This window comes from Neofelis nebulosa, chromosome 8 (assembly GCF_028018385.1).
Source record: "Neofelis nebulosa isolate mNeoNeb1 chromosome 8, mNeoNeb1.pri, whole genome shotgun sequence".
Taxonomy (NCBI): domain Eukaryota; kingdom Metazoa; phylum Chordata; class Mammalia; order Carnivora; family Felidae; genus Neofelis; species Neofelis nebulosa.
In genome coordinates, this window is record NC_080789.1 from 114,813,722 (window position 1) to 114,841,073 (window position 27,352).

Sequence of the window (27,352 nt, forward strand, 5' to 3'; positions counted from 1 at the left end):
TTCGAGCTCTGCATCAGGCTCTGTGCTGGAAGCTTGGAGCCTGGAGCCTGCTTCGGATTCTGTGTCTCCATCCCTCTCTGCCCCTCCCCCGCTCACGCTCTGTCTCTCTCTCTCTCTCTCTCTCTGTCTCTGTCTCTCTCTCTCTCTCAAAAATAAATAAACATTAAAAAAAATGTAAAAGGTAAAAACAGAGTTACCATATGTTACCCAGCAATTCCATTCCTAGGTCTCTACCCAGGAGAAATGAAAACACACATCCGCATAAACATTTATACACTAGTGTTCATAACTGCATTATTCCTGATAGTTAAAAAGTAGAAACAAGCCAAATAAATGTCCATCAGCTGCTGAACGGATAAGCAGAATGTGGTGTATCATTCACAGGATCCAGTGGAATATCATTCAGCATGAAAAAGGAATGAAGTACTGACCATGCTACGACATGGATGAATCTCAAAACATGCCACGTGAAAGAAGCCAGACACAAAAATGCTCTATATTGTATGATTCCATTTATATGAAATGCCGAGAAGAGGCATGGGGACAGAAAGTCAATTAGTGGCCGGGGAGGGTTGGGGAAGGGAGTTGGAGAGTGACTGGTAATGCCTAGAGAGTTTCTTTTTAGAATGAGGAAAATGGTCTAAAAAATTGTTTGTGGTGATAGTTTTACAACTCTGAATATACCAAACCAATGAATCGTCTACTGTGAAAGGGTTAATTGCATGGTATGTGAATTATATCTCTTTAGCTATTAAAAAACGAATAAGTGAGGTAATGTGTGGGAATATACTTTGAGCTACTTGAGAAGATATTATTGTAGTTTGACTGTAAGGCCTTTAAATAGTAGCAGGATGACTTAGATATTTTTCCTTGCTTGCAGGTCTGTGATTTTTATGCCATGACTCAACTTTATAAGGCTGTAACTCAGCAATATAAAATATTGAAAATGTTGAAACATTAAATGAAAACTGCTTGGCTTACTATTTTTATTTAATAGGATTTTCTGAATCTGTTAATTAGCAATAAGTAGAATGTCATTAAGGAATTAGGTTTTGAACCATAAAATTTTAGAGCTGGAAGAAACTTTAGAAGTCATGTATTCTAGGCCCCCTCATTTTGCTTTGCAAGTGAGAGAAATGAGTCTAAAGTTAACTAAGATGTCTTAGGTCAGAGAGTAAGTTCTAGAACCGAGTCAGTGCTCTTTCGCTGGACTACCATTGTTTTTGGTGCTGTAATAGTAGTAGCACTATTAATATCTTTAGCAGCTATTTGAATACTTCTATATCCTAGGCATTCTGTTAGGTACTTTATGTATATTTTCTTGGTTACACAGTTTATGAAGTGGATTCATTTTACCTGTGTATTAGTTTCCTGTTGTTCTGTAACAAATTAACAAAAACTTAATGGCTTAAAACAATGCAAATTTATTACCCTATGGAAGCCCAGAATGGGTGTTACTGTCAGCAGGGTGGCATTCCTTTCTGGAGATTTTAGGGGGCATCAGTTTTCTTGTCTTTTCCAGCTTCTAGAGGCTGCCCACATACCGTGGCTTGTGGTCTCTTTCCATGTACAATGCCAGCGGTGGTGGGTCAAGTCTCACATGCAGTCTTTCTGGTTCTGACTCTTTGGCTTCTCTCTTTTCCCTTTAACACCCTTGTGGTTACTGTGGGTCCACTTAGATATTCCAGGATACTCTCCTTATTTTAAGGTCAGTTGCTTAGCAGCCTTAATTCCCGTTTCCATGTAACATAACGTATCCACACATTCCAGGGATTAGGATGGCAGATATCCTTGAAGGGGCATGGTATGCCTACTGTGCCTACCACAGTTTGTTAAGAGGTATTAGATCAGAGAGGTTAAGTCATTCAAAGTTGCAACATTAGCAAATGAAAAAGCCGGTATTTTATAAACTGTGACTGTTACTTAGCATATTTTTTATGACAGCATGGTCTTTTCCACAAATGCTGTTTGACCTGACAAAGTAAATTGGATGGTGAGCGGTGTCCAAATAGTAAATACCTCTTTCTTATTAAAGTAAATGTGATTTTACTTTAATAGTATCAAGGTATAGGCTATATTATTATGGAACAGTTACAAGCATGGTAGAGGAGTATATTTATTGATATGGAAATGTGTATGACTCATCAAGGCTTTTCAGTTCATTAACACCCTCCCCCATTTTTCTCTATTCATTAGTTCCCTTCTGTCATCAAGTTTTTCCTTATCTAGCCTAGCGGCCCCAATTCAAGCTGCACTCCGGAAGATTCCCTCAATTCCTTTGCCTCTCTTTGATCTCTCCTATCTGGCAAAGCCTTAGGACTGGATGAGCCCAACTACCTGCTTGTTGATTTCACGTCAGGGATATACTCAGCAGTCTCAAAACTGCCGAGCAGTCTTCCCACGTGGCTCTGTTATCTTACTCCCACAGCATACCTCCTCCATTCTTTCAAACAGCCTACCCCCTCCCAGTGCCACTTGCCATCTTAGCTGTTTTCCATGGAGTGGACTGCTGTTGAGCATCGGTCCTTTTAGGAACACTCTTCTTTTGGCCTTTGTCACACCACCTTTTCCTGGGTTTCCTTTTCCCGTTCTGGCTAACCCTTTTTAGTCTTCTGTGTTGGTTCTTTCACTTTTACCTGACCACTGAAAAAGAAGTTCCTCAAGGTTCTTTTTTTTTTTCCTCACTTTGCACTTTTGGTTTTAAAAATGATTTATATGTCTCCCATATTTATTTCTCAGGCCCAGGTTTTATCAGCCTCAGCACTAGTGACATTTAAGGTGGGGTAAATTTTTGTTAGGGGGGCTGTCTTATGCACTGCAGCATGTTTAGCAACATCTCTGGCCTCTACCCACTAGATGCCAGTAGAAGCGCCTCTATCCCAGAAGTGACAACTAAAAATGTGTCACACATTGCAGAGTGTCTCCTGGGGGGTAGAATCACCCCCAGTTGAGAACCATTTGGCTAGACTAAAGTTGTCTTGAGGATCTAAGGATAACACAATATTGGCAGCTCCTTTTGAACGTCTCCTAGGCATCTCCTACTTAACATGATCAAAATGGACTCTTGTTATTTCCCCCGATATACTCTTCCCCCAGCTTTCCTCATTTCATTTATGGCCTTACAGGCCATTGGAGATACTTTGACTTTTATTCTAAGTGGACTTGGGAACTATCAGAGGGTGTGGGGCTAGGAAATGATAGGATCTCACTTAGTGCAGATCATTGTTGAGAAGAGACTATGAGTTAGAAGGGTTAATATCTGTAATAACGGAAGAGTTCTCTTAAACTTAATGAGGAAAAAAATATCAAGACTTAGTACATAAGTGGACAGAGAATTCTAACAGATGAGTAATACTGTTGTAAAAATGTAGGAATATGTTCATCATCACAGGTAATCAAAGAAATGCATTTTAAATCTGCCTTGAGTCACCCCTTCTATTCTCTTGAAAGTACTAGAAATTAAAATAATGCCCAATTCTGGTGAGCTTTTAATGAAGTGGGGCCATTCACGCTTACTTGTTTCTTATAGATACTCTCGGCCACTGCCGTTCCCTGAACATGTGTGATTTCAGATTCTTATGCCTTGTGTATATTGCATTTCCCCTTCTTCCTCCTGACCTCCTATTGACTCCTCATCTTTTGAGAGCAGCAGTCAGATGGGAGAGGCATCCCACCCCACTTAACACTGCTGGTGAGCCAGCCTTGATTTGCTGCCTTCAGCACTGCACTGTATTCCTGGGTATATGTGTCAACCCTTACCTCTTGAGTGGGGGTTCTTGTGATTAGGGGGTGGTCAGTTGTCTCCGGGCCTGGCACACAGTGGTTGTTCAGTAAATGTTGAACTAAATTACTGAAATGTGATGGATGTTTTAATGAACTACAAGTATGTCAAGGTGATGTGGTCACTGAAAGTGTAATTATGAGTGTATTCTATGGCAGAATTTTATAACAATACTAAGGTATGTTTACTGTAATTTAACCACATTTGAAAAGTAATATGTAAAACATGAAATTTTAAAGATTTTAAATTATAGGTAATAAATAATTGTCTTTATTACATAAAGATAACTTTGTAATCTTCATGCTAAAATGTATAATTTTTAAAGTCAGCTGGCAGACTTCTCTCACCCTCTCCTCACCAAAGGCTACACTCTTTGTCTTGTTGAGTTATCTGGTTTAACTATCAGGAAACAGGGTAGACCTCCCCAGACTGTGGGCTCACAGGGGTAGCTGCATTTATGTGAATGAATTAAGTCTCCAAGCATACTTGAACTTTTACTATGATTGAATGTATATAGGTTGAGAAGTATTTTCCTTTCTCGTGTTTTTTTTCCCCAAATGATTCCATCTCCTAGGTATATGGTGCTTAGTATTTTGGAGTTTATAAATGCATTCACATTATCAATGATACGTTATACAGCTTTCGATGATGTCAGATATAAATGGTAATTGACTTCTTTTACATTTTTTGAGTATCTACCATCTGTCGGTGACTGAGATACAGAATGCCTTCAGGGGAGTCCTTGTCTGGCAGGAAAGATGGGCAGCCATGATCACGTGATGAACATATGGTGGGGTGCAGGAGGAGGGAGAAGCAGTTATTTACCAAGAAAATCGGCAAGATAAGATGACTTTTTTCCCAGTAAGACAACTCTTGAGCAGGACTTCAGAAGATGAACTAGATTTTTGCCTAAAGGCGGAAAAAGGAAAGTATAAACAGAAAGGTGGAGGTGTGGAAGTATATGATGTGTTCACAAGCCACTGAAAAGCTTTAGAGAGGGAGATGACATGATTGTGTTTGTATTTTGGAAAGAAAACTGAGGTCCATATGCAGAATGATTGTTTTGAGGAGACACGTGAAGAGTGGTTCTCAGTCTTCTTCGCTTTGATTTTTGCATGCTTTCCCATATGATGTTTTTGTAATCATCCCTAGATTTCGACTGCAACATAGATAAGACAAGTTATATATTATGCACAGTTCTGGCCAGCCAACCATATGGCCTTTCTCAAATTAATAGCTGTATAACAGAGTGTCTCTTAAGAAATTCTGGATGAGAACCAGTGGATTAGAGGAATGAGATCAACGAAGAGGCCACTGCAATGTTCCAGACAAGAGGTGATGGCTTAAATCAGGGCAGTGACAGAAATGGATGGGAGGGAATATATATGAGACGTTTTCCTGTATAGACTTGGTGGACTTGAAGTGTGGGGGTAGGGAGAAAAAGGAATTACAGATCAGTGTTTCTCAGATTTTAATGTGCACTTGAATTGCCTGGGGATTTTGTTAAAAGGTAGATCCTAATTCAGCATGTCTGGGGTGGGGCAGTCTTATGTTTCTAAAAAGATTCCAGGTCATGAACAACAAGCACTGTTGGTCCATGGACCAACCTTTAAATAACAAGGGTGAGAGAACTTGAGTGTCAGGCTCTAGTTTCCAGCTGGTAATGTCATTATCTGAAATGGGGAACACAGGAGAAAAGAAAGGTTGGAGCGGAGTCCTTTTGGGACATTAGGTATAAAATTGTAGGCACCTGGAAATTTGTATTTTTAACTCAAGAGAGAAATCAGCCCTAGAGATACAAATTTGGGAATCAGGATTTCATCGATTGTAGTAAAAGCTGTAAGAATGAATGACATTACCTACAAGAAAGAGGTAAGGGTAATACTAGAGTATATACTTACTCCCGTTTGCCAGAATTTTAATGCTCCATTTAAGTTACTTTATAAACTAGCAATGGGGAAGAAATTGGATAGACGGCCTCCTTTCTATGAACAGTGTGTACGTACAAATTTCAGGAGTGGAGAAGTCTTTGGAAAACTCCTTTATCTCTTGGTAATGACCATAGATCAGGTTAAATATTCCCTGGTCAGGTTAAAAATGAATTGAAGTACCTTCTGTTAGGTAAATTCATTTATACAAACAAATATGTATTAAACAGCTTCAAAATGCCAGCTACTTATCTATGCTCTAGGGCTAAAATAGTAGCAGATAAGATGTGTCACCCAAATGACGGATTACGGGGGAGATAAGCAAAGTGATTACGGTAGAGTGTGAGAGATTCTGAGGTGGGGGAGTACAGCAAGGACACCTGTGATTCAGTGTGGGGATGAAGAACTATCTCTTGAGGAAGTATCATTTAAGCTGAGAAGAGAAGCCTGAGCCAGATGACCTAGAAGATGTGGGGGAGGGCATGACAGCAAAGGCTGGGAAGGGAAAAGGCCCTGCAGGTTGAAGAAGGGCAGTGGGGCTGACCCACAGAGCATGTGGTGTGGAGAGTAGTGAAAGATGAGGTTGGAGAGGTGAACAGAGTCCATGGCTAGGCCCTTTCTCCTGGGACTAGGTAGAGGGTGGAGGGAGAAAATGATGTATTTTCTAAAGGAAAAAGTATTATTCTGCCTGGGTGTAGTTCAAACAATAGTCTTATGCGTATGGTTTTATAAGGGTTTTATGGACTGGCCCAGGACCGGAATGACTCATAGTAACATTGTTTCTATAGGAAAAATGTTTTGGTCTTCAAAAACTGTCTTACAATTTAACTTTCAATTTTATTTTTCACCGTTTGGGGACTGCTTGGACACACATACAGTTCTAGGGCTTTTTGTTATTTGTGTTCAAATTGCACTTTCTTTAGTGTTTATCTACATGGCCACAGTGTTGATTTTCCACAGATGTAGTTGAAATGTTTTCTTTTCTTGAACGGATTTAGAAAAGGTATGGAAATAAAAATAGAAACCTTTTAATACACTGTTTGCTTTTCAGAGTGTTTGTTCTTTCAAGTTAAAGGTTTCCTCTGTAAACTATATTGTGGTATGATGTTATATACCAAGAAAGTCGGAAAATTGTTACAAACAGAAAGTAAAAGACATTGGTATGATTTCACTGCTGAAGTCAAAGGGAATGCAGAAGGTAAACAAAACAAGGCTTAAATACCTAGCTTTTAAAAATACGTTAATAATCATGAGGCTATCACCATCATCTTCTTCGTGGCTAACTATTGTTATTGTGAGAAATACTAGATATTTTAAAGCAGAATAGAGCTGTTAAGGCCTGTCCCTTTATAAAATAGATCTATATGAGCTTCATTTTGTTTAATAAATGAAACTTCAGTCTGGAAGTCCCTCAAATTCCCATGTCTCCAATAGGCAAGTTAATTTTATTCACATCCATCTGAGTGAAAATGTCTTTCAGTATCAGAATGCTTTCAGCTGGCAAGTGACAGAAGACCCAATTGAAACTGAAAATATTAAGTTAATTTTATGATCTCATATAACTAGAAATTTGGAAGAAAGATGGTGTTATAGTTGGTTCATGTAGCAGCTAACTGCTGTCATGAGGCTCTCAGGATCTTTCTGTCTTTCCTTTCTAACATCTTAGATGAGTTAGCCTTTGTCCTCAGGCTTGTCCCCTTCTGGTCTGAAGATGACAGGCAGCTTTAGTTCCAAGCTTTATGCCCTCGTATAAAAGAGCCCAAGATTGTAAGAAAGGAAGGTGTCTCTTGTCTTAGTTTAGGCTGTTGTAGAAAATACCAAAGACTGGGTGGCTCAAACCACAAACATTTATTTTGCTTTGTTCTGGAGTCTGGGAAGTCCAAGCTCAAGTTGCCTGAACATTCTTGGTGAGGGCCCCTTTCTGGCTTGAAGACCACCACCTTTATGCTGTTTCCTCACATGGCAGAGGGAGAGCGCTCTCTAGTCTCTTTCTCATTTTATAAGAACACTATAATACCATTAGTGTTCTTATAAACTAAGAACATCCTCATATGAGGGCTCCACCCTCATAACCTGATGTAACCCTGATTACCTCCCAAATACCATCTCAGTGGGGATTAGGGCTTTAATCTGTGAATTTTGTCAGGGTGGAGGGAGGCACAAAAATTCATGCCATAGCATCTTTTTTATGTCTTTTTTAAGAGTGAAAAAACACTTTTCCAGAAACCTCTCAGCAGACTTCACTAGTTGAATTTACATCATATAGCCCATTTCTAAACTGGTACGTGGCAAGAGATATAGAAGTCCTGTGATTGGCTTAGACTAGTCAGGATTCGTGGCCCTCCTGACTTCCCAGAGAAGAACTAAATTAAGATTCTGTTGTCCAGGAAGGAGAGTGGACCTGGAAGACACCCACTGGTGCCTGCCATACCTTCCAAGGCCAGTTCCTCTGCCTGGGCTCTGAATCTTTTTCTACCTTTTAGAGGACTTTATTCTGTTAATCCTTTTTTTTTTTTTTTTTAACATTTATTTATTTTTGAGAGAGAGAGAGAGCACGCACAAGCAGGGGAGGGGCAGAGAGAGAGGGATACACGGAATCAGAAGCAGGCTCCAGGTTCCAAGATGTCAGCACAGAGCCCGATGTGGGCTCAAACCCACAGACCGTGAGATCATGACCTGGGCCGAAGTCGAAGTTGGTGGCTTAACTGATTGAGCCACCCAGGCACCCTACTGTTCATCCTTTTTTAAATCACCTGTGTCTCTTCTCATTCTTTTAAAGCTATATTGAAAGAATCTACATGTGCTGTCTCCATTTCTCTTCCTACAGTGTAGTCCTTAAATTTACTGTAATCTGGATTCTGCTTAACCTTTCCTTTCCCTTCTGTCATCATCAGTGCCCACCTGATTGCCTGATTCTTCACCCATATTACCGGTAGTGTTTGACAAGACCATTGGTTCTGTAGGGTTAGCACACACCAGAATCATGTAGAGGGTGATTAAAAACATAGTTGACTGGGCTCCATCTCTAGAGTTTCTAATTCAGTAAGTCTGAGCTGGGGCTTGTACATTTGAGCTTACTTTTGATATTATTGATTTTACTAACTACTACCTTTTTCCCGAGTTTCAAAACTCAAAATTACCTCTCAAACCTGCCCTTCTTGTTCTTCCTGTATTCTCTGTTTTATTGATGAATACCAGCGTCTTTTTTTGTCAAGTAAGAAATCTGGAACTCATCCTGGTTTTTTATTCTTCCTTACCCCCATATATAGTCAATTCATGTGTCCTACTCTAAATGTCCTTCAAGTACATCATTTTTGTCTCCATCCCTGTTGTCTCTGCATTAGTTTGAACACTCATTTCTTTTCACTTATGCTACTGGAATGATCTCTAAAGTGCTTGTCATATATCCAATCGCATGTTTTCTCTTATTTATACTTCATACTGTTGCAGAGTGTTTGTTTTTTTTTTTTTAATGCAAGTCTGATCATATTATTCCTGAGCTCAGAATTCTTTGGGCTGTTAAACCTTCCAGATAAAATCCAGACTCCACACCATGCAAGCAAAGAGCTTCAGGATTATGTCTACCCACCTGTCTAGTGTTTGCTTTTTCTCCCCTCTTCTTTACTGTACTTCAGTATTGAGCTTGACTTAATTCTTCTCTTGGGCTTTTGAGCCTTTGCATGTTTTCTCTTTGCCTGAAACATTTCTCCTTCCCCCTTCGCTGCTTTGGTAGGTCTTGCTTATCTTCCAAGACTTAGCCCAAGGATGCCTCTGCTATTGCCTCACTTCCCTGGTCCCTTTCCTTTTCTATTCCTGGAGATTAGGCGTTCCTTTCTGTACAACCATAGAGGTATATAAATGGTACTCATTTAGTACTGACACACTATTCAGTTCTGCAGGTTTATTGGGTACTTGCTCCCTCTAGGCTATAATTTCTATGAGGACAAAGATTGTACTTTTCATCTGTTTCCTAATATAGCACCTAACATAATAAGAAATGTTTGTCAAATGAATATTAAGGATCATTTTTACTGATAGAAACTGGTCATAAAATCAAATCTGAAAAACTTAGGACTCGGAAACAAACAGGAGGGTGACAGAAACACCTTAGACTTTATATGTAGTTGGATTTGTTCAGGATGCTGGGTGGAATTTATGGTTCTTAGAGAATTTATAGGGGTTGGTGATAGGTTGTAGAAACCACATGAGTGATGTTCAAATTAGGTTACCTTTTTTATTTCCTGGAGAGTTAGGGTGAAATCTGGAAATAGGACTGCTGTTAAGTTTTTGGGCATATTAAGAACTCTGCCAAGTAGGATAAGCACAACTGATTGCAAAATTTTCTGATATATATATCTACACATATATGCATTTGTATATATATGATATATATATATTATATATGTGTGTATGTATGTGTATATATATATATATATATATAAATAGGGAGGGTGTGTGTGTGTATATGTATATATATGTATATGTATGCATATACATATGTATATATGTATGTATTATGCATATGTATATATGTATAAATAGGGAGTGTATATATATATATATATATATACACTCCCTATTTCATTGCTTGTTGAGAATTCTATGCAGATTTTAAAAAGTGATGGTTATTATAAAGCTGCCATCTCTGTTATATATAGATTTTATTTTCAATGTTTTAAAGGTTAGCTTATTTATCCACTATTTTTGAAAATATATATCTGCCAGAAATTTCATAGTAGTTGTATGCTCTAAGCTTGCATTGTCCATGTGGTAGCCATCAGGCACATATGATTATTTATATTTGAATTTAAACTAGTTAGAATTAAATTAACAATTCAATTCCTTAATCATGCTAGCCACATTTCAGGTGCTCAGTAATTGGACAGTATAGACATAGGATAGAAACAGTGACTTTGAGTGGCATATTAGACCAGATGAACTTAACATATATATCCAGAACATCCCATCCCAAAACGCCAGGATACACATTCAAGTGTACACGGAACATTCTCCGGGATAGATCATTTGTTAGGCCACAGAATAAGTCTCAAGTTTAAGAAGACTGAAAGCATATCAAGCATATTTTTTTCAATCACAGCAGTGTAGAACTAGAAATTGATTACAAGAAGGAAACTGGAAAATCACACAAACACATGGAGGCTAAACAGCATGCTACTACACAACAGTGGGTCAACGAAGAATCAAAGACAAAATGAAATAATACATATGGACAAATGAAGATGGAAGCATAGCAGTTCAAAATCTTTGGGATGCACTAAAAGCAGTTCTGAGAGGAAAGTTTGTAGTGATACAGTTATGGATCAAGAAATAAGAAAAATCTCAAATAAGCAATCTAACCTTACACCTAAGGGCTTTGAAAAAAGAACAGACAAACCCAAAGTTAGTAGAAGAGGGCGATAATAAAGATCAGAACAGAAATAAATGAAATAGAGGCTAAAAAAATAGAAAAGACCCATGAAACCAAGAGTGGTTCTTTGAAAAGATAAATAAAATTGATAAACCTTTAGCCAGACTTGTCAAGAAAAAAAGAGAGGACTCAAATAAGAAATGCAGGAGGAAAAATAACAACTGACACTGTATGAAGGTCATGACATCATGGAATATAAAGGATTATAATAGACTACTATGAAGAATTTTATGCCAGAAAGTTGGATAACAGAAGAAACGGGTGACTTCCTAGAAGCATATGATCTTCCAAAACTGAATCAGGAAAAAAATAGAAAAATTAAACAGACTGATTACTAGTAATAAATTGAATTGGTAGTAAAAAATCTACCAACAAACAAGAGTCCAGGACTAGGTAGATTCACAGTTGAGTTCTACCAAACATTTAAAAAGAGTTAATACTGATTCTTCCCAAGCTATTTCAAGAAATAGAAGAAGGAAAACTTCCAAATTAATTTTATGAGGACAGCATTACCCTGATACCAAAACCAGACAAAGATGCTACAAAAAAAGAAAACTATAGGCCAGTAATACCTGATGAACATAGTTGCAAAAATCCTCAACAAAATATTAGCAAACTAAGTTCAACAATATATTAAAAGAATCATTCACAGCGATCACATGGAATTTATTCTAGGGATACAAGGAGAGTTCAGTATCTGCAAGTCAGTCAACATGGTTCATCACATTAACAAGAGGAAGGGTAAAAACCACATGACCATCTCAATAGATATAGAAAAAGCATTTGACAACATTCAACATCCATTCATGATAAAAGTCTTCACAAAGTGGGTTTAGAGGAAACATACTTCACCATGATAAAGATCATATATGACAAACCCACACCCACAGCTAACATTATCTCAGTTGCAAAAACTAAAAGCTTTTCCTGCAAGATCAGGAATAAGACAAGGATGTCTTCTGTTACCACTTTTATTCAACATATACTGGAAGTCGTAGCTGCAGCAGACAAGAAAAAAAAAATAAAAGGCATCCAGATTGGTAAGGAAGAAATAAAACTTCACTACTTAAGAGTGACATGATACTCATATATAGAAAACCCCAAAAAACTATTAGAACTGATAAATGAATTCAGTAAAGTTGCATGATACAAATTAATATATAGAAATCTGTTGCATTTCTTCTATACACTAATACCAAACTAGCAGAAAAAGGTATTAAGAAAATCCCATTTACAGTTGTGCCAAAAAAATACGTAGGAATAAATTTAACATAAGAGGTGAAAGACCTATATTCTGAAAACTATAAGATGTTGAAAAAAGAAATTGAAGATGACTCAAACAAATGGAAAGATATACCATACTCATGGGTAGAATTGATATTGTTAAAATGTCCATAGTACCCAAAACAATCTCAGACTCAATGCACTTCCTTTCAAAATACCAACTATATTTTTCACAGAACTAGAACAATTATAAAATTTCCAGCTCATATAATTACAATTTTTTTCTTAGTTATGTACTGCTGATATTTTTAATGATTCTTTGAGATTTTGTAAGTGCTAAGGAATACATTAGTGTGGTGGTGGGGGTATATAACAGTGATTAAAACAGATTTACTTCTTGCCTTCAGGGAAATTATACCATAATGGATGAGGTAAGACAGTGAACACATCAATAAACTATATAATTACCAAAAAAAATCCCAAAATTTGTATAGAACTGCAAAAGACTTTAAATAGCCAAAAAAAATCTTGAGAAAGCACAAAGCTAGAGATACCAAGATCCTAGATTTCAAGATATACTACAAAGCTGTAGTAACCAAAACAGTATCACACACACACACACACACACACACACACACACACACACACACACACAATGGAACAGGATAGAAAGCCTAGAAAGAAACCAAGCTTATATGGTCAATTAATCTATGACAAAAGAGGCAAGAATATGCAATGGGGAAAAAACAATCTCTTCAACAAATGGTATTGGTAAAACTGGATAGCTACATGTAAAAGAATGAAACAGGACCACTCTTAAACAATACACAAAGATAAACTCAAAATGATTAATGATTTAAATGTGAGAACTGAAACCATAGAAGTCCTAAAGGAAAGCATAGGAAGCATAGGCAGTAATCTCTTGGACTTCATGGCCTTCACAACATATTTATGGGTGTGTTGCCTGAGGCAAGGGAAACAAAAGCAAAAAAAAAAAAAAAAAGACTAAATGAGATTACACCAAAAAAGCTTTTGTACAGCAAAGAAAACGATCAAGAAAATGAAAAGGCAGCCTACTGAATGGGAGAAGATATTTGCAAACGATATTTCTAAGAGGTTAATATCCAAAATATATAAAGAACTTAGATACCTCAATGCAGAAATCCCCCAAATAATCTGATTAAAAATGGGCAGAGGACCTGAATAGACATTTTCCCAGAGAAGACATACAGATGGTCAACAGACACATGAAAAGATGTTCAGCATCAGTAATCATTAGGAAAATGCAAATCAGAACCACAATGAAGTATCGCCTCACACCCGTCAGAATGGCTAGTATCAAAAAGACAAGAAATAATAAGAGTTGGCGAGGATGTGGAGAAAGGGGAGCTCTTGTGCACTTTTGGTGGGAATGTAGATTGGTACAACCACTGTGGAAAACATTATGGAGGTTCCTAAAAAAACTAAAAATGGAAATACTATCCAGTAATTCCACTACTAGGTATTTACCCAAAGACAACGAAAACACTAATTTGAAAAGATATGTGCACCCCTATGTTTATTGCAACATTATTTATAATAGCTAAGATATGGAAAACCAGTATATGAATGGTTAAAGAAGAGGTAGTGTATACACAATGGAATATTACTGATCCATAAAAATGAATGATAGATCTTGCCACTTGTAACAATATGGATAGACTTAGAGGTAGTACTATGTTAAGTGAAATAAGTCAAAGACCAATACCCTATCATTTCACTTACATGTGGAATCTAAAAAACAAAACAGACAAGCAAAAACCCAGAAACAGACTCGTAAATACAGGGAACAAAACTGGTGGTTGCCAGAGGGGAATGGATAAAATAGGCTAAAGGGATTAAAAAGTATAAAATTACATTTATAAAATAAATGTCATAAAGATGAAAAGCACAGCATAGAGAATGTAGTCAATAACATTGTAATAATGTATAGTGACAGATGATAACTACACTTAGGCATGGGGAACACTGTATAATGCATACATTTGACAATCACTGTTGTATGCCTGAAACTAATATAACATGTATGTCAATTATACTTCAATAAAAACTTTTTATTTAATTCAGTTCCTCAGTCATGCTAGCCACATTTCAAATGCTCAATAAATGTATACAGATAGAGGATATTTTCATTATTGTCTTAGCAAATAGTTTAGTCAGATGATTAGGATATAATCTCAAATTCCTATTTTTTAAAAATCCACAATGAGAAAAAAATGAAATCCTGCAGCAATGTGGATGGAACTGAAAAGTATTATGCTAAGTGAAACAAGTCAGAGAAAGACAGATATCATATGTTTTCACTCATATGTGGATCTTGAGAAACTTAAGGCCATGGGGGAGGGAAGGGGGAAAAAATAGTTACAAACAGAAAGGGAGGGAGGCAAACCATAAAAGACTCTTAAATACAGAGAACAAACTGGGTTGATGGGGGGTGGGGAAGAGGGGGAAATGGGTGATGGGCATTGAGGTGGGCACTTGTTGGGATGAGCAGTGGGTGTTGTATGGAAGCCAATTTGACAATAAATTATATTTAAAAAAATCCAAATATGACCCTTAAAAATGTGTTTTTATTATAAAATAAAACATATGCTATAAGAAACATATTATAAAATACATGGTTTACTGAATTATTGCAATGCTGATAACACCCAGGTCAGGAAATAGAACTTTGTCCATCATCCTTAAAACTCTTCCATGTGTCCTGTGTCAATCACAATCCTCTTTTCTCTCTTAAGTGATCATTATCTGAATATTCATAATAATCACTTAAGTTTTTAAAAAATTATTTGTGGAGTTAATTAGCTTCCTTAGACACTATAGTTTGGTTTCAACTAAAATAAGAACATTTTAATTGCAATACAATTTCCATGTCATTAAATTAACCCATTTAAAGTATACAATTAGGTGGTTTTAGTGTAGTCACAGTATTGTACAACCATTGCTACAATCTAGGGTTAAGGCATTTCCATCACCCCCTAAAAGAAGACTATACCTGTTGGCAGTCACTGCCTATCCCTATTCTTCCAATCAACCCAGCCTGACAACCATAATCTACTTTCAGTCTATACATTTGCTTATTCTGGTTTTTCATGTAAGTTGAATCTTACTGTATGTGGTCTTTCACTTAGTATAGTGTGTTGAGGTTCATTCATGATGTAACATATATTAATATTTTAATTAATATTAAATTATTATTATTAATAATTTAATTTTTATTGTTGGATACTATTCCATTGAATGGATATGCCACATTTTGTTTATCCATTCATCAGTTGATAGACATTTGGGTTGTTTCCACTTGTTGGCTATTATGATTAATGCTGCTGTGATATTTATGTTCAAGTTTTTGTGTGGGTGTACATTTTCATTTCCCTTGAGTACTTACTTAGTAGTGGGAATTGCAGGGTCAAATGGTACTCTATCTTTTAGACTTTTGAGGAACTGCCAAAATGTTTTCCTAATTGACTGTACCATTTTTCATTTCTACCAGCAATGGAGAGGATTCTAATTTCTCCACATCTTCATCAGTACTTGTTATTTCTATTGTTGATTATAGGCATGAAGTCGTGTCTCATTGAATATCAAATTGATTAAAAATGTATTGTGATTTTCACTTGCATTTCCCCAGTGGTTAATGATGTTGAGCATCTTCTCATATGTTTATTAGATGTTGTAAATCTTCTTGGGAGAAATGTCTATGCCAGTACCATGCTGTGTTGATTACTGTAACTATGTAGTAAGTTTTGAAATTGGGTTATGTGAGTCTTCCAACTTTCTTTTTCTTTTTTAAGATTGTTTGGCTCTTCTAGGTCCCTTGCATATCCATATGAGTTTTAGTAAAAGTTTGTCAATTTTTGGAGAAAAGACATCTTGGATTGTAATGGGAATTGTGCCAAACATGTAGACCAATATGGGAGTATTGACATCCTAACAATATTGAGTCTTAACAGTTCATCAACATGGCATGTTTTTCCATTTAAGTTGTCTTTAATTTCTTTTAACAGTATTTTGTAGTTTCCACTGTGCAAGTCTTATACTATTTTTGTTAAATACATTCTAAAGTGTTTTAATCTTCTCAATTAAAATCTTCTCTATTTTAATCTTCCTTCTCAATGGAATTGCTTTCTTAAGTTTATCATTTCAATTTTGGATTGGTTATTGTGGTTGTATAGAAAAAAAAGAATTTTTTGGTATATTCTTATATCCTGAAACCTTGCTGAGCATGGTTATTCTAAAAACTTTTTTAAAAGTAGATTCCTTAGGATTTTCTTCACACAAAACTCTGTCATCTACGAATAGAGATAGTTATACTTCTTTCCAATCTGGATCTTTTTTTGTTTGTTTGTTTTTGTTTTTTTCTTGCTTAATTGTATTGGTTAGAACTTGCAGTGAACTGTTAGGTAGAAATGGTAAGAAATAGGACACAATTCCCTTGTTTCTAATTTTAGGAGGGACACATTCAGTCTTTCATTATTAAGTATGATGTTGGCTGTGAGTTTTTGTAGATGTCTTTTGTCTGGTTGAGGAAGTTCCTTTCTATTCTTGGTTGTTGAATGCTTTTTGTGATAAGAGAGTGTTGGATTTTAGCAAATACTCTTTTTGTATTTATTGATATTATCATGTATTTTTTAAAAATTTCATTAATGTAGTATTAGTTAATTTAGTTAATATATTATTGATTGGGTTTCTTGGTCAGTGGGTATTGAACCAACCTAGCATTCCTAGGGCAAATCTTACTTGGTTGTGGTTTTAATCATTTTTACATATTGCTGGATTTGCTTTGCTAGTATTTTGTTGAGGATTTTGCATCTATATTCATAAAGAATGTTGGTCTATAGTTTTCTTATGTCTTTGTCTAGTTTTGGTATCAAGTAATACTGGCCTTGTGGAAGTGTTCTCTCTTCATGTATGTTTGGTTGGTTTGTTTTGGAAGACTTCTTTAAAGATTGGTATTCTCATTTAAAGGTATGGTAGAATTACCAGTGAAGCCCTCTGGGTCTGTACTTATATTTGTTGGAAGTATTTTAATTACTAACTCAATCTGTATTTGTTACAGGCCTATTCAGAGTTTGTATGTTTTCTCTGTCAGTTGTAGTTGTTTTTTTAAGAATTTGTTCTTTTTGGGGCACCTGGGTGGCTCAGTCGGTTAGGCGTCCAACTTCTGCTCAGGTCATGATCTCACGGCTCATGAGTTCAAGCCCCGCGTCGGGCTCTGTGCTGAGAGAGGTGCTGACACCTCAGAGCCTGGAACCTGCTTCAGATTCTGTGTCTCTGTCTCTCTCTCTCTGCCCCTCCCCTGCTCATGCTCTGTCTCTCCTGTCTGTCAAAAATAAACATTAAAAAAAAAAAAAAGAATTTGTTCTTTTCATCCAAGTACTCAATTGGTTGATGTACAGTTGTTCATAATATTCCTTTATAATAACTTTTATTTCTGGAAGGCAATAGTAATGTTCTTTTGTTCATTCCTGATTCTGGTAATTTGTGTGTACCTTTATTTTTTCTCAGTCACTCTAGCTAAAGGTTTGTCAATTTTGTTGATCTTTTCAAAGAAACAACTTTTGTTTGCATTGATTTTCTTTCTTGTTTTTCTATTCTTTATTGCATTTTTTTTTTTTTTGTACTTCAATCTTTATTATTCCCTTACTTCTGCTTGCTTTTCTGTGTACTCTTCTTTTTCTCAGTTCTTAAGATGGAAATTTAGGTTATTCATTTGAGATCTTTTTTAACATAAGTATTTACAATGATAAATTTTACATTAAGCACTGCTTTCTTTAGCTGTATCCCATAGGTTTTGGCATGTTGTGTTTTTGTTTTCATTCATGTCAGGGAGTTTTCTAATTCCTTTATGATTTTTTTTACTTATTGGTTATTTAGCAGTGTATTGTTTTATTTCCACGTATTTGTCTAGAATTTCCTTCTGTTACTGATTTCTAATTGCATCCTATTGTGGTCATGGAACAGTCTGCATGATTTTAATCACTTTAAATTATTGAGGCTGGTACATGGCCTTGAATACAGTCTACCTTAGAGAATGTTTCATGTGCACTTGAGAAAAATGTGTATTGTATTCTTGGGTGGAGTATCATATAGATGTCTTTTAGGTCTAGTTGACCTATAGTTTTTTTTCAAATCTTTTATTTCCTTGTGTATTTTCTTCTTGGTTGTTCCATCTAATATTGAGAGGGGATATGACCTCTTCCAATTTCATTTTTGAATTGTTTATTCCTTCAGTTCCTTTGTTGTTGTTTTAAAGTTTGTTTTTTCTGATTCTCATGGTTCTTCTTTGCATAGTGTATCTTTTTTCTTCCATTTACTTTCAACCTATTTGTATCATTGAACATAAAAGTGTCTCCTGTAGACAGCATATTGTATATGCAGTTTTACCCTTGAATGACACAGGGGTTGTGGTGCTGACTCTCTGCACAGTTGATAATTCACATAAAACTTTTTAAAATAATTTTTAATTATTTATTTTGAGAGAGAGAGAGAGAGAGAGAGAGAGAGAGAGAGAGAGAGAGAGAGAACCCAGGCAGACTCCATGCTGTCAGCACAGAGCCCTATGCGGGACTCAATCCTGTGGACGGTGAGGCCATGACCTGAGCTAAAATCAAGAGTCGGACCTGTAACCAACTGAGCCACCCAGGCATCCAACACATAAAACTTTTGACTCCAAAGAACTTAACCTATTGTTGACCAAAAAACTTTACCAGTAACATAACAGACATATTTTGTATATGTTGTATATTATTTGGTATATATTCCAATAAAGTAAGCTAGAGAAAAGAAAATGTTGGTTGTTAAGAAAATCATAAGGAAGATTTTTACAGTACTATAGTGTATTTATTGAAAAAAAAATCCACATGTTAAGTGGACTTGTTCAGTTCAAACCATGTTGTTCAAGGGTCAACTATCATTGGATGTTTAAAAATACAATCTGATAATTTCTGCTTTTTGACTAGGTTGTTTAATCCATTCACAATTAATATTATTGATATGGTTGGATTTACATCTGCTATTTTGCTTTTTGTTTTCTGTAGGTCTCATGCCTTTATTCTCTTGAATTCTTTCAAATTAAGTGAATTCTTTTGAAATAAGTGAATATCTTCTAGTGTGGTATTTTGAGTCTTTTAATCATTTTTAAATTATACATCTGGAGTTATTCTCTTAGTGTTTGCTCTAGGTTTTACAATATACATTTCAACTTAGAAGAATCTACTTCTCATTTTTACTTATACTCATTAAAATAAACATTTCTCCTGTATAGCTCCATTTTTCTCTCTCTCCACTTTTTCCTACTATTATTATACATCTTCTATGTATATACTATAGAAACGCAACAATATATTGTTGTAATTTTTACTTTATATAATCCTATGTCTCTTTTAAAGAAGCTGAGAGAAGAAAGGAGAACAAATATGTATTTATAGAGTTAGCTATATCAGCCTATTTTTCATTCTCTTATATTTCTGTGGATTTGAGTTCCCATCTGGTGTTATATCCTTACTCTAATACAACTTTCTTCTCACTTGCTTCCTTTATGCTGTTATTGCAAATATATAAAATTTCTGTATGTTATTAGCCTAACAGTACATTTGTATGCATATTGTTTTATTGAATTACTCTCTAAATCAGTAAGAAAAAAAAGGGGGAATTAACTGAGTTTTCTATTTGATGTATCTCCTGACACTGATAGAAAGCTGACATCATTTAAGTGTGAATTTCTTCTGCTAATAGAGCCATCAAAATAACAGCTGTCACTTAACTTTGTGTAAAGAAGATAAATTGTAATTAGAATTGAGAGGGAGAAGTTTAAAGAACATTCATTTGATCTAAATGAAAAGTCATTCTTTATAGAGTAATATGTAAAACATCTCCATCTGCTTTTCGTAATATGGTCTTCGAAATAGTCGTAAAGCAGGGGCAGCAGTATTGAATATTTCTTCCACCTCCATTCAAGGCTGAAGGAGTTGTCTCAAGCTATTCCTGCCTGAGTGCGCTTCCCCCCCCCCCCCCCGAAACTGGCTTAGGTATTGTTTTTGAGAATGAGGTATGAGTTATAGCCCATCCAGAAATGCCTTTATGCTTAAAGTCTTTCAGATTTAACCACATGTTAATTGGCACCTGGGTTCTCTGCACATGCATCTCATACTGCTCCACAAGATAATGGCAGAACCTAAAAGTGAAAACCCACGCTTATTATACTGCTACCATTAAAAAAAAAAAAGCACTAAAAAAATCTAAGATAAATAATACGTTGAGTGGGACACTGTGAACAACAGGCATAAATTGGGACCATCTCAGGCAAACTGACACACACGGACACTTTACCAGACATGTATTTTTTCAGAAACCTCCTAACTCCAAACTCTGGATTACCATTTTCCCATCAAAAGTCTGTGTCCTCGATATGATTCACTTGTTTGTGACTGTTTAGTAATTTGCACGGCATTATGTACATGGAAAAGAATGCGAAGCATTCTTCCTAGTCAGTTTTATTCATTTGGCATTTCTTTTTTTTTCTGGTACATTTTCTGTTTGTCTTAAAACTTTTATTAAATTTGCATGCTTTCATTTTTAAACTAAAGAGGTGTAATAAATTTAGTGAATTATATTCTCCCTTAAGTTAGTTATTGTGATATCTTAATAAAAATATACAGTAATTAAAAATTAAATTTGAGAATGAAAGGAAGGCAGTTTCTACATATGTTTGATAAAAATGGATTCTTTGAATATGCTTATAATAATACTTTATATTCTATTACAGGATTAATTAAAAGGATTTACTGTATATCTTATGACTCTTTACTGGAGCCTTAGGAGATAGGTAAGAGACAAGCATTTTTTGAAAAGATATTTATGAAACATTAAATAATTTGATCTCATAGGTTCCTGACAAAGTGATTTATCTCTTTTTCTCCTCAGTAAAATGTTAGTAGAAATATTATGTTTACATGAATCATAGTATAACATTTCTCTTATACCCAATAAGTCATATTTTCCAGGGAGCCTGTACGTTTATTTTCTGTAGTATTTATAGTGAAGACATTTAATAAGACACATAAGCTTGGCACCTTAAAGCACTAGAAAATACTTAAAGCACTGAAAATATAAAAAATATATATATTATAAAATAAAATAAATATATAATAAAATATATATGATACATATAAACATAAATATAAATATAAAATATATAAATATATATGTAACTATAAAATATTTACTATATAAATAATATAATATATAAATATAAATATATAGAAGTATAATATAGATATATAAAATATATATTATATAATAAAATAAGATATGTAATATATAAAAATATAATAATTATTATTAGATTAGATCTTAGAACTGGAAAAAAAAGGTATTAGTGAAAAAACATGTGAAATCCAAATAAAACCTATAGCTTAATTAATAGCAATATATCAACACTAATTCCTTAGTCTTGACAAAACCGTGGTTATGTAAGATGTCAGCTTTAGGGGAAATTGAGTGAGGGAGATACAGGAACTCTGTTGTATCTTTGTGACTTTCCTGTAAAACTAAAATTATTCCAAAATAAAAATTCGTTTAAAGCAGAAAAAAATCAAGGTTTATTTATTTGAAAATTATAGTTTGGAAGTAACTTTTCTCTGCAATAGTTTGAGGAATCAAAATTATTAGTTATCTTTTAAAAATCCAGATTCTGTGAATAGAGATACAAGGAAATATGTGACCATCGGTTTCACTTTTCAGTTTATAGGAGGTGTGGGATTTCAGTTTTTGGATATTGGCATGGTGTTTGTGACTTCCTTATACCTGATTACACACTTGCTCTTTGATTCTTTTAAGGTGCTTCTGTGGTCTTTGGTAGTTTAGTATAGCACTTTGTATTAACAGAGGTAAGACCTGCAAATGGTTCCCAGTGCACTGTTTTTTCTTTTTCTTCTCTTTTCTTTAATGTACTATTGGAGGCAAAAAGACCAGTGATGGGACTCAGTTTGGAGTTGAGATCCTTCAGTTACATCTATGTAAGCTTCTAGGTCAAGTACTAGACACAGTTGACCTATTGTTAAGGAATATGAATAAAGATGAACAGAACTCTTAAATAGCCATTTCTGTAATTGAGCTAAAATAATTTATTGCTGTCAGATAATAGAAATTCTCAGTTTCAAAAATGAACTCTAGCAGTATAGCTCTTTTAGATTTCTATAAATATTAAAAGACTACAAGAATGGAACTCTGTAGTTTGCTGAAACTATTACATAACTTTTCATTAATAAAGATAAAATAGCCATGCTGGTCTTATAAATGGTTTCCTGCTTCTGTTGCCAACTTTAATGATTTTAGTTAAACTTAAATTTAATAAAGGGAAATAGAAATATATTATACTTGAATGATGTAGACATTTAAAACAGCAAACCCAGGCCTGAGTGATCATTGCAGAATAATTATTAGGCTTGAAGATTTCTGTTTTGCTTGATGGTATTTATTTAGAATTGGTGTTATCAATCTTGTATTATTAGAATGACATCTTTACTTATTTTTTGTGTAACATCCTTTTGCTAAATCTTGGCTAGGAAGTTCAGAAAAATGGAAGAGAGCTTTTTTGGGACAAGTTTAAATTCCATTGGTCATATGATAGTTCATACATAAAAAACAAACAAAAAAACCCTTTTATTATTCTTTTGTGCTAAAGAAGAGCATTAAAAGTAGTTTTTAGAGACCTACTTTACCATTCAGCTGCCTGACTGTTATTTTGTGGTCATCTAAAGTATAAATGTGAGTAGCTATTATGTGTTGAGCACTTTCTATGTACCAGACACTTTATTTATGATCTCATTTAATCTTCCCAAACACAAAAATAGTTTGAAATTCCTTTTCTAGATGTGGTGGGGAAAGTAACAATATCTCTAGGCTGCACCTGAGAGTTTGGTGCAGAACGAAGGGGCGCTGAAGTGTGGTGTAAAGTACCTCCTGTTTGGTTCATAATGTTATCAGCTTCCAGGAAACTCTTAGTCCATGGATACATGGTAAACTTTAGAGTGCTCAACTCTTCTGGGTTAAAGGATGTCTGATCACACTGGGTGACCTAGAGCAGATTCCCCTGGGGTGGCTAGCCTGGAGTACAATCTCTCGGTCCCTGTTCCAGCCTTGATCTGGCTCGTTCTACAGTTCCCTAACATGTCAGTTGTTCTCTGTCACTTGATTAACTGCTGAACACTCACTCATTGTGTGCTTCATTGATCATAAGCCAAGAACTTCTGGCAGCTCTGGGAAACATGATCTCAACCTGCCTCCTGGTCAGTGCTGGGCAACTAGAAGTTGTTAGTTGGGGGTGAAAATTTGGATCCAGAAGCTAGGACAAATGCCAGAGGCCAGAGATGGGGTAATTGAGCAGCTGACATGTTGAAATGCAGCTATCCAGGTTCAGTCAATAGGTCGGGGCTCAGAAAAAGAGTAGGCATGTGACTTTGAAAGGTGGTTTTTGAAGATAATGATGACTAGGTGCGGACTTGGTGGATATAAAATACAGTCAACCTTCGAACAATGTGGGATTTGGGGGTCCTGCCCCACCCCAAAGTCAAAAATCCACATACAGCTTTTGACTCCCTCAAAACTTAACTACTAATAGCCTCTTGTTGACAGGCAGACATGCCAGTAACTAAATAGTCGATTAACACATACACATATTTTGTATGTTATATGTGTGATATATTGTGTTCTTACAATAAAGCAAGCTGGAGAAAAGAAAATGTTATTAAGAGAATTCTAAGGAAAATACATTTACAGTATGATACTGTATGGAAAAAAAATCCACATGTGAGTGGACCCCCACAGTTCAAACCCGTGTTATTCAAGGGTTAACTGTAATTCCAGCTGCTTTATGAAGAAGAATAAGAGTTACTTAACAACTTATTCATCGTAGTGCCCATTACACTGTGCAGAAATCTATCTCTCTATAACTTCCCCCCATCAGTTTTAGCTATGTCTTTCTGTAGTTCTAAGTCTCCAGTCTTACACTGGAAAGCATAAAATACACACAAAATTACAAAGTCTCTTTTGTTATCTTCTCTTCTATATGGTCTCCAAAAGTTGGCATTCTCTAAGGCTTAGTCCTCGGCTGCCTTCTACATTTATTCTCTGTGCAGTCTCATGTGACCCCTTGTTTTAAATTCTTTCTGTTCTCCCAGCTTTATTTTTTTACCTTGATCTCTCCTGTGAGCTCTAGGCTCATTTCTATGCCTGCCTCTTCAACATCTATTTGAAAGTCTAATAAACATTTCCAACCTAACATGTGTGAAGTAGAACCCTTGAATTCTCCTCCCCAAACCTGTTCCTGTCTCCTCCTTCTTTATCTCAGTAAATGGTACACACAGTTGCTCAGGCCAAAAACCAGAAGCCATCTTGAGTTTTCTCTTTCCTTCTTAACCCATGTCCAGCCCATCAGTAAGGTTTATACGTCCTGTCTTCTACATATATCCCAAATACCCCTGTATTGCCACCACCCCCCTACTACTACCCTAATATAATACAACCTGTCATCATCCCAAGTTACCTGGATGATAGCAACAGTCTTCTAACTGGTCTTCCTTATCTCCTCCTTGTACCACTCTGGTCAGTTCTCCATATAAGAGCAAAGGTGGGGTTTTCTTTTTAATGTTTATTTATTTTTGAGAGAGACAGAGACAGAGACAGAACGCAAGCAGGGGAGGAACAGAAAGAGAGGGAGACACAGAATCCGAAGCAGGCTCCAGGCTCTGAGCTGTCAGCACAGAGCCTGACACTGGGCTCGAAGCCACAGACTGTGAGGTCCTGACCTGACCCAAAGTCGGATGCTTAACCGACTGAGCCACCCAGGCACCCAATAAGTGGTTTTTAAAAATGTTCAACAGTCCCTGTCTGTTTCTCTGTTCAGAACCCTTGGGTGACTACCCATCACACTCAGGATGAAACCCCAAGTCTCACCATGTTCTACCAGGCCCTGTGTGTTCTGCCAGCTGACTGTATCTCCTACCATTGTCTGCCTAGCTCACTTTGCTCTAGTAAATTGCCTTTTTGCAGTTCCTTAAGTTCTCCAAGTTCATTGGACTCCACTAAATCCTTGTTACTCCCTGCCCTACACCCTCATCTCAACCGGTTCAGCCTCTAGCCTGATACCAGTGGAGGGAGATCTAGAGAAAACAAAATTACAGCGCACATAGTAAGTGAGGTTACACTAGAAGTTTTGCAGCTTTATTGTTCCAACTTTCTGTATTTGGAATTCCTTTCGAGTAGAAGAGGAACTAGAGATTTACAGCTATGGAAAGACCTGGCTAGAAGCAATGGGAGAAGTTACAGAGAGATTTCTGCTTAGTGTAATGAATGCTATATTGCATAAGTTGGCAACAAGTACACTTGCTTAAAAGTAACACTGAGCTGCTCCACTGGACAGTGAGTTCTCCAGCACTGGCAGTGTACAAGTTGAGGCTGATCAGATTGAGACTCTACAAGTTGTGGAGGGAAAATGTGCTGGAGTGGAGGAGATGAGAATTGATTTGTAGATCTTCCCAACTCTGAGAGTATATGTGTTTTTAGAATCTTTTATTTTTTTCAGAACACTTACTCTCAGAGTATTCCTCAGATTCCTCTGCCTGCGTTTATATTGGAAGCTTTTACCAATAAAGGGTAAGCACTTCTAATGAAGTTTCCAATATTTAAGAAAAAGAGGAACTACTATCAAGGTTGATTCCACTCGGATTGGCCAGGTCTCCATCTAAGGAAATTACTTTGAGTAATAATTTAAAATTTATTTTTTATTAGTTTTTGGTCTAAAGTAAACAATAAACACAACAAATTCCCCGATAGATTTTAGTTATTAAACAAAAGTTCACTGAGTCGCAGAAGTAAAGAGCATGATACTTGGAAATAGCTTTTTTTTTTAATAGCCTTTGATCAGAGTTTGCTAGAAATGGAAAAGTCACCTCATTCTTTCCCTTACCTCAGAAACTCTGAGAATTAGTGATCGTGTGTGAATGTTTCATTGAGAGGGATATAGCCATTCCCTTACCTTCTCTTAGACAAAAATATGATTTAAGTAATAGAGAGCTTTGTTATAAGTGCTTTTAGTTAGACCTGAATAATGCTATTCATGCAAATTCCAGTTTCTTTATAACCCTTGAACCTTGGAACTTGGAATTAATGACATAAGAAAGAGTAATTTTCAGAGTCTCTGGATACTAAAGTGCTTCATGTTTGATTGCTTCTGGTAGCTAGGACCTAAATAATAGGATGGCACATCTAAAAGTTGCCTCCAGCGTGACAGTGCTTCTGGCAGCACCAGGGCCTGTCCCACCCAGCATGTGCTCGGCAGACCAGTATGAAATCAGCGCTATGATGAATACCCTGTTGTGACCAGGAAAGCCTGAACTCCTTCACATGCTTTCACCTCGAATCGCATTTTGTTTCTCTGCCTTCTCTGGGTTTCTGACTTTGCTGCCTCCTTTCCCATTTTACCTATCTCTGTCCTTTAGATGTGACTTCTTCCTCGTTACTGTATTGACCTTACCCAGACAAAACTTCTGCTCTGACTCAAAACCTACAATTTGGATTATGTCCTGTATTGAGATTCCTGCCTTGCCCTGAGCCAGGAATTCTCCTAGGAGGAGAGATAAACAGTAGTACCGACTTGATTGTATAGGTAGTGTGACCATTGCCTATGCATCATGGTTCTTGACCTCCTGCATCTAGGCAATCAAGATTAAGTATTGCACCTGGCCTTAGCAGAAGACGCATATATCCACATTCCTTCTAAAACCAATAATGATGTAATAAAGAAAGGGAAGGAGCATTTCTTAAATGTAATACACTTTTCTCTGTCAATCTCATCTACTTAGAACAGATCCAAGGATCAGGGATGAGAGGAAAGAGGCTTTTTATATGCTACATTTGGTTGATATTTGAAAATTCAGACCCTAAAATGGT

General features: G+C 36.0%; 1 protein-coding gene across 3 annotated transcripts in view; it reads left to right on the plus strand.

Moving 5' to 3' along the window:
• The window catches only part of ZNF438 (zinc finger protein 438), a 178,606-nt gene that overhangs the window by 18,637 nt on the left and 132,617 nt on the right, over positions 1 to 27,352 (plus strand). Inside the window, exons 1-2 of one of the 3 annotated variants that reach the window (XM_058681552.1) lie at positions 19,468 to 19,497; positions 21,168 to 21,227. The exons of 1 other annotated variant lie outside the window; for it this stretch is intronic. The gene's annotated coding sequence lies outside the window, so the exon portion shown is untranslated. Of the gene's footprint in view, positions 1 to 19,467; positions 19,498 to 21,167; positions 21,228 to 27,352 lie in introns of those variants that run through there. One more of the 3 variants, XM_058681550.1, reaches the window with a different exon arrangement.